The following is an 8,987-nucleotide window of genomic DNA, read 5'->3' on the forward strand; positions in this document are numbered from 1 at the left end:
CCGTCTTGTGTGATGTTGACTCCTAGATATTTATACTCTTCAGTGTGTTTTATAGTTCCCATCCCTTCTACTAGTGTCAAATCTTGATTTGTATTTCCTATTTCCATATATTTTGTTTTATTTCTTCTGATATGAAGTCCCGATTTTCTATACTCCTCTATTAATATCCTTGTAATGTAGTCTATGTCTTCTTTATCTTGTGCCTAAATTAGTTGGTCATCAGCAAGTTGTAATGAATACGTCGTAATATCATTTACTGATTTTCCAATGTTTTTACATTTTCTTTTCCACTTTTCCAATGCTTTTTGTGTATATATTTTGTAAAACGTTGGTGTCAAACTCAAGTCTTTTGTAACTTTACATCTAGGTCAGAGATAATTTTGTACGTTCATTCTTGCTATAGTGTTTTCGTAAAGGTTCCGAACTGCTTTAATTATGATGGAATTAATATTAAACGCTTTTAAAGCATTCCGTAAGTTACATAAGGGTATGTTATCATACGATTTCTCTATGTGTGCGAATACTAAATGAAAGGGTTGATTTCTAACATTTTTCTTTTCAATTACTTGTTGCAAGCAAAATATATGATCTATTGTTGATCTCCCTGCTCTGAAGACAGTCTGTTCCTCCATTTCCTTAAATTCTCTTTCCAAAAAATGTTTTATAATCCTTCCATGAAGTCTGCTAAATACGTCAATTACAGTTATTCCTCTGTAGTTCTAGCACTCGTCTTGTCTTCCGTTCTTGTTGATATAAATCCTACTGTTGCATGACTAAAGCTAACGATGCTTTGTGCTTGTGCACCGCCTTTTCATATTTTGAACAATCTGAAGACGGTTGCAGATAGCAACAGGAACTATCTATCGAGAAAGAGAGTTTTTTTTTTTAAAAAAAGGGGGTATGGTGGTCGAGCAGCTCCCTATAAGCCACACAGTCAACGCTAAGTGACGCCTGAGATTGGGTAAAGGACGTCACCAAAGAAGAGCCGATCACTGGAAACGAGTGATTTGGAGAGACGAATCACGGTCCGCGCTGTAGCACTCCAATGGAGAGGCTTGCATATGTTGAATGACTGGAGAGCGTTACCTGCCATCATGTGTAGCACAAATAGTGAGTATGGCGTTGTGCAGTCTCCGTACAGGAATGTTTATCATGGGTAGGGAGCGGTTCCGTTACTGCGCTTCAGAAAACGCTAAATGCGGAAAGCGTTGTGTACTGCGTACAGGAGAAGTAAAAGTCGGAGAGATTACTGTATCGGTATGGCGATGTACCCTCACGTAAAGCAGCATCTGTGGACAGTATCATTCCTGAAAGGGACCGGCCTGCCCAGAGACCAGACCTGAATCCAATGGATCACCTCTGAGATAAGATACAACGTCGGCTATCTCCCGATAGCAGTAAAAACAGGGTTTCTGCTCTTGAGGAAGTATTGGCTGCTATTCCACCACAGACTTTCAGAAATCTCGTTGAAAGCCTCCATAGCAAAGTTCAAGCTGTCATAAGTGCGAAAGTTTGACATACCACATATCAGTGTCCACTAATGTGTGTCCAGATACTTTTGACAAGATGGTGTACAGCAGAGGTCGTGAAAATGCGGCCTGGCGTCATGCGGCCCGAATCAAGTAAAGTATTGTCTCGAAACATGGCAGAAAATCCAAACAGATTCTGGTCGTATGTAAATTACGCTACCGGCAAGATACAACGAATGCATTCTCTGAGCGATAGCAATGGAAATAATATCGACGACAGTGCTGCCAAAGCAGAGTTACTAAACACAGTCTTCCGAAATTCCTTCACCAAAGTAGACGAGGAAAATATTCCAGAATTCGAATCAAAAACAGCTGCCAACGTAGAAGTAGATACCCTCGGAGTAATAAAGCAACTTAAATCACTTAATACGTCTAAAAGGAAGTCTTCTAGTCAAGATTGTATACCAATTAGGTTTCTTTCAGAATGTGCTGACACAATGGCTCCATACTTAATCATATACAACCTTCCACTCGACGAAAGATACGCACCGAAAGACTGGAAAGTTACACAGGTCACACCAATATTCAATAAAGGTAGCAGGAGTAATCCACTTAATTACAGGTCCACTTTATTAACGTTGATATGCAGCAGGATTTTGGAACATATATTAGGTTCGAATATTATTAATTCCGTCGAAGAGAAACGTCAATTGACACAGTCAACACGGATATAGAAAACATCGTTCTTGTGAAACACAACTAGCTCTTTATTCACATGAAATGTTGAGTGCTATTGACAAGGGATTTCAGGTCGACTCCGCATTCCGGGATTTCCGGAAGGCTTTTGACACTGTACCACTCAAGCGCCTCGTAGTAAAATTGCGTGCTTATGGAATATTGCCTCAGTTATGTGACTCGATTCGTGATTTCCTGTCAGAGAGATAATAGTTCGTCGTAATTGACGGAAAATCATCGAGTAAAACAGAAGCAATTTCTGGCGTTCCCCAAGGTAGTGTCATACGCCCTTTCCTGTTCTTTATGTCTGTCGTTTATCGACTAGTAAAGTCATCAAAAGATCAAAACAAATTGCAAAACGATTTAGAAAAGATATCTGCATGGTGCGATAGTTGGCAGTTGACCCTAAATAACGAAAAGTGTGAGATCATCCACATGAGTGCTACATGGAATCCGTTAAACTTCGGGTACGCGGTAAATCAGTCAAATCTAAAGGCCATAAATTCAACTAAATACCTAGGAATTACAGTTACGAACAACTTAAATTGGAAAGAACACAGGAAATATTGTGGGAAATGCTAACCAAAGACTGCATTTTATTGACAGGACACTTATAAAATGTAACCAAAAAAATGGCTCTGAGCACTATGGGACTTAACTTCTAAGGTCATCAGTCCCCTAGAACTTACAACTACTTAAACGTAACTAACCTAAGGACATCACACACATCCATTACCGAGGCAGGATTCGAACCCGCGACCGTAGTGGTCGCGCGGTTCCAGACTGTAGTGCCTAGAACCGCTCGGCCACCAGGGCCGGCTAAAATGTAACAGATATACTAACTCATTAGTAGATCTGATTACACTTCGCTTGTTCGTCCTATTTTCTATTATCGCGAATTAGAGGAGAGAGGGAGACACTGAAATGAAATAGATTTGGGGTGGACATCATTAAAACAAAGGCGTTTTTCGTTGCGGCAGAATCTATTCACGGAATTTCAGTCACCAACTTTCTCCTCAGAATTCAAAAATATTTTGCTGACGCCGACCTGCATAGGGAGAAGCAATCATCATAAGGGAAATCAGAGCTCACACGGAAAAACTAACAATGTTTTTCCTCGCGCTTTTCGAGATTGGAATAATAGAGAATTATTGTGAAGGTGCTTCCATGAACCCTACCCCAGGCTCTTAAATGTGATTTGTAGAGTATCCATGTAGATGTAGATGTATTCGTGCAGCCGGCGGTTCTCAGCCGTATCTCATCGCAATATGCTAGTTGCAACTACCAGCAGAGTCCAGAAAACTACTATCGTCAAAAGCTTCTTAACAATGTATTTTTATTGTTTCGTAACAAGCAGAAATACTCACAGAGACAGTAACATTTTAAGACGTGCTTAACGTTAACTGAAATTAGTGAATTCGGCCGTAAGCTAAATAAAAATTAAATTAAATATTTTTAAAAATAAAAGCTTATAGTGCCTACATTGCAAACAATTAAGGCTCGATAGCTACTTTCGGTTGTTGTCTGTAACCATCTTCAGATCGTTCAAATAATCAAAAGGCGGTGAATAAGCTCTGGAAAGCTTTGTTAGCTGTAGTCATGCAACAACATGCATTCGTAAGTACCAAAACAATAACAGTAAGTAATTGAAAATGTCACCGTGAGCAAGCCAGTATGTAGGCAGTAATTTCGCGTGTTGGCTTACACACCTGACAGTTTTTGGAACCTTTGCGTGTACTGCTCTGACGATAACACGTATTGTACTATTTCAAATAACGAGCCTTTGCTCCATCTTTTACTCATGCAGCCGGATAAGTCGCTGTATGACCGTCAACATGCGACATTGCTGCCTACAACCTGGCTTGCTCACTGAGACGTTTTCAACTGCTTATTGTTATTGTTTTGCTATTTAAGAGACGCATGTTGTTGCATGACTACAGCTAACGATGCTTTCCAATGAAACTTCCTGGCAGATTAAAACTGTGTGCCGGGCAGAGACTCGAACTCGGGACCTTTGCCTTTTGTGGGCAAGTGCTCTACCAACTGAGCTACGCAAGCACGACTCACACCCCGTCCTCATAGCTTTACTTCTGCCAGTACCTCGTCTCCTACATTCCAAACTTTACAGAAGCTCTCCTGCGAACCATGCAGAACTAGCACTCCTGAAAGAAAGGATATTGTAGAAACATGGCTTAGCCACAGCGTGGCGGATGTTTCCAGAATGAGATTTTCACTCTGCAGCGGAGTGTGCGCTGATATGAAACTTCCTGGCAGATTAAAACTGTGTGCCGGACCGAGACTCGAACTCGGGACCTTTGCCTTTTGTGGGCAAGTGCTCTACCAACTGAGCTACCCAACCACGACTCACACCCCGTCCTCACAGCTTTACTTCTGCCAGTACCTCGTCTCCTACCTTCCAAACTTTGGTAGAGCACTTGCCCGCGAAAGGCAAAGGTCCCGAGTTCGAGTCTCGGCCCGGCACACAGTTTTAATCTGCCAGGAAGTTTCATATCCGCTGCAGAGTGAAAATCTCATTCTGGAAACATCCGCCACGCTGTGGCTAAGCCATGTTTCTACAATATCCTTTCTTTCAGGAGTGCTAGTTCTGCATGGTTCGCAGGAGAGCTTCTGTAAAGTTTGGAAGGTAGGAGATGAGGTACTGGCAGAAGTAATGCTGTGAGGACGGGGTGTGAGACGTGCTTGGGTAGTTCAGTTGGTAGAGCACTTGCCCGCGAAAGGCAAAGGTCCCGAGTTCGAGTCTCGGCCCGGCACACAGCTTTAATCTGCCAGGAAGTTTCATATCAGCGCACACTCCGCTGCAGAATGAAAATATTATGCTTTCCAATGCTTATTCACCGACTTTTCATTTTTTAACAGTCTGAAGATGGTTGCAGATAACAACTGAAACTAGTTATCGGACTTCAATTGTGACAGGAAAATTGCAGTCTATGTATTAACAGGTTTTACTTTCAACATTTTTTTAGTTTAATAGACCACAGTAAGACCGCTATCTCTCCCTACTGACAATGTCAGGCTTCTCTACGTGAAGTTTGCTGCTTTCGTCAGGGCCAGAGCGGTAAATAGCGTGGCCACTGCAAGTTTAGTAGAGGGGGGATGTTATATTGTTTGTCTTCCAATGCTGACAACACGATCGTACGCAACTATCACCGGTCAGGTGTTTTGGTACGACTATCAAACAGAAGTAGCAGGGATTCGTGAATGCGCATTAAAGAAACGGCCATCTTCAAATGTGGTACATGCCTGTAGCGAGTAATGTGAAATCACATCAAGGCTATTGTGTGACAATAGAATGAGAAAAGAAAATGTTATTCAAGAAATTCACTTAACATTTGAGGTCGTGTCTCAAAATGCATTTAGTGTTATTAATAACACGAAATAGTAAAGAAACTGGTACACCTCCCTAACATCGTGTAGGGCCACCGGGAGCACGCAGAAGAGCCGCAAAACGACGTGGCACGGACTCCACTAATGGCTGAAGTAGTACTGCACGGAACTGATGATATGAATCCTGCAAGACTGTCCGTAAATCCGTAAGAGAGTACGTGGGAGGTATAGATCTCTTCCGAACAGTACCTTGCAAGGCATCCCAGATATGCTCAATAATGTTTCTATCTTTCCTGGAGCAACTCTGTAGCAATTCTGGGCGTGTGGGATGCCGCATTGTCCTGCTGGAACTGCCCAGGTCCGTCGGAATGCGCAATGGACATGAATCGATGAAGGTGAAAAGACAGGATGATTACGTACGTGTGACCTGTCAGAGTCCTCTCTAGATGTATCAGGGGTCCCACATCACTCCAATTACACACGCCTCCCACCATTAGCTTGAACAGTCCCCTGCTCACATGCAGGGTCCATGGATTCATGAGGTTGTCTCCATACCCATACACGTCCATCCGCTCGATACAATTTGAAACGAGACTCGTGTGACCACACAACATGTTTCCAGTCATCAATTTCGGTCTTGATGGACGCAGGCGAGGCGTAAAGCTTTTTGTCGTGCACTTATCACGGGTACACGAGTGGGCCTTTGCCTCCGAAAGCCCATATCGGTGATGTTTCGTTGGATGGTTCGCACGCTGACACTTGTTGATGGCCCAGCACTGAAATCTACAGCAATTTATGGAAGGGTTGCACTTCTGTCACGTTGAGCGAATTTCTTCAGTCGTCGTTGGTCCCGTTCTTTTAGGATCTTTTTCCGGCCGCAGCGATGTCGGAGATTTGATGTTTTACCTGATTTCTGATATTCACGGTCCCCCCGTAAAATGGTCATCCCCACTTCATCGCTACCTCGGGGATTCTGTGTCCTATAAAAGCACGTTCAAACTCACTTAAATCTTGATAACCTGCAATTGTAGCAGCAATAACCGATCTAACAACTGCGCCAAACACTTGTCTGCCCGTACCAGTTCCTTTGGTGCTTCAGTGTAACATAACTTGTTAATTTATGAAGGTTATCGACCAATAATAAGATCGGTAGATGGAGATACGGTAACGTGGCCAGAGCAGGATATCTGTAGTTCCTTGTTATTTATTTCACTTTGACAGTTTCTTATGTGGATCGGGAAAAGTGGTCACATTACCCGCCGAGAAAATTGCCCAAGGTGTTCACCCAAAAAGAGTCGGTTACTTCCAAAAAGCATGTATAATGCAACAGATAGAACTTGACTTACATTTTATACGCAACGCAAACCTGTCGTCCGCAATTATATCCCTTTGTGACACTTTTGAATTAGTTAAGCCATATTTCTTGAAACCGTCTCTGTTCTGTGTATTTGGCCCAGTAAAAAACTCAGATTGAAAATCGTCTGCTGCAGCGGCTTGCTATCCTTTCAGATACTGTAGCGTAAAGATACTTAGAAAACGTGCCTGTAAATCAGAAAAACAAACAGGAGATCCTATTGCGATTACACTGGCCACAGTATCCGCATCGGTACGGAAAATTGGTTAGTATGTAAGCCTTCAGAAAAATGCATTTGGTTCTACTTTAAACATTTGATGTCGTAACTTATAATTTGTAAATTCAAAACATGTAAGTGGTTCAGCTTCTATCAGTATGTATTGTTTGGTGAAAACTGAATTTGAGTTTGAGTGGTCACTTTCCACCACCCCCTCCCCGTCGTCGCTATTCTAAGCGGCACGAGGTGTCACCCAGCTAGGTCAATATCGGCCATTAAGGAAAAAAAAAAAATTGACCACTGATGTCTAGTGTCATGTTTGCAATGTATGATAATGATAGACGGAGTGCGATATCTGATGACGTCACACTGTTTTCTTGTCTCGATTTGGACCGAGGGGCCTGTCCGACAGATGATCCACTGTATATTGCGGGACACTGAAGCTACGTCTAGTTATCTGGAACTTCGCGATACCACCTGTGCTTCCCTTGCCTGCCAAATAATGGTGGTAAAAGTTTCTTCCACCATCAGTAGTCGAACCGGCAACCTCCAAGCCGAGCAACACATCCACCGTATCATGCAGCATACCCGTACATTCACAACAAACACCTTTGCAAACCTTGCTTGCCTGTTTGTAGAGTTGATAAATATTTTTTAGAGTTCACAAGTGACACGATAATTGGTGCTATAGTGGAGTGAATGGTGTTCTTCTCCGTTCAGGGTCTTCTAAATATACACCTGATGGTGACTGTGGTAATGGTGGTAAGTTCCTATGGGACCAAATTGCCGATATACACCTCAGGTGTACAGTTATTAAACATTGTCTATGCTCACGCTACATGACGTTTCTGGACAGCGAAAATATCCTCTATAAAAAATCAACATATCCTGAAATCCGGCTCGCTATATTTGTCCATAAGATCTAGAGCGTTCTGGTGTTACAGAGCCATTCCTTCTTACAACACGTATCTGTGATAGAGCGGGTAACGTTAGAGCTCGGTGAGACTATTGTCTGTAGGAAGATTGGAAGGCCAGAAATGCAGGAAGGCCTACAGAGGATTGACGATTAGCAGTTGGCCATGGACGTACGTGAATGTAACGTACTGCACCTAAACGGCAGAAGAGATCCGCTACTATCAGATTGTTTAGTTTATTTCCGAAAAATCACCGGAAACGGGGACGAACATAATAAATTCCCTTGAGACAGAAAACTTTATGTCCACAAATCAACACGGATTTAGAAAGCATCGTTGGTGCATAACTCAGCTTGTCCATTTCTCACATAATATTCTATAAGGCACGGATGGAGGCTAACAGGTAGATACCATATCTCTAGAATTTTGGAACGTGTGTAACACAGTACCCCACTGCAGACTGTTTAAGAAGTTCCGAACACAAAGTTTAGGTTCACAGATATGTGTTTCCTCTGAATTTTTCTGTAATCTGAGCTTTTCACTATCAAAATATGTGCCTATAACCTATCAAAATTCCGTTATCATCAGACAAATATATTTCAAGTTGTATAATTTTGACTTGAGCAGTTCATAGCGAAGACGCCAACACGGGACAATCCTTACTACAATCTAAAATAGAAAATATATATTCAACTTTAAAACTAAATTTTGCTCCATATAGCCCAACGCAGAATAAAACAAGAAAAATATTGGTATAACTCATTTTGCGAAAGACCAGTTAGTTTGCTTGCAATTAAAGCTTCAACTCGAGTCTCCATAGTAAAAAATCCGATAGTAATTACGAAACTTAAATGCCGTTAAGGATAAAAGATAAACTTCCCCCTTATTTTACTCCTTTGTTTGGTGGGACTGAACTTGTCTGTTACTCATTTACGTTAGACACAAATAATGTA

At 42.0% G+C, this 8,987-nt stretch overlaps 1 non-coding gene across 1 annotated transcript; it reads right to left on the minus strand.

The window, feature by feature from the left end:
* Positions 1–4,488: 4,488 nt before the first annotated feature.
* Trnal-caa (transfer RNA leucine (anticodon CAA)) lies at positions 4,489–4,563 on the minus strand. Its single transcript has one exon. It is a non-coding gene; the product is annotated as a tRNA-Leu (tRNA).
* Positions 4,564–8,987: the final 4,424 nt, after the last annotated feature.

The sequence above is a fragment of the Schistocerca serialis genome, chromosome 9 (genome assembly GCF_023864345.2).
Source record: "Schistocerca serialis cubense isolate TAMUIC-IGC-003099 chromosome 9, iqSchSeri2.2, whole genome shotgun sequence".
Classification (NCBI taxonomy): Eukaryota; Metazoa; Arthropoda; class Insecta; order Orthoptera; family Acrididae; genus Schistocerca; species Schistocerca serialis.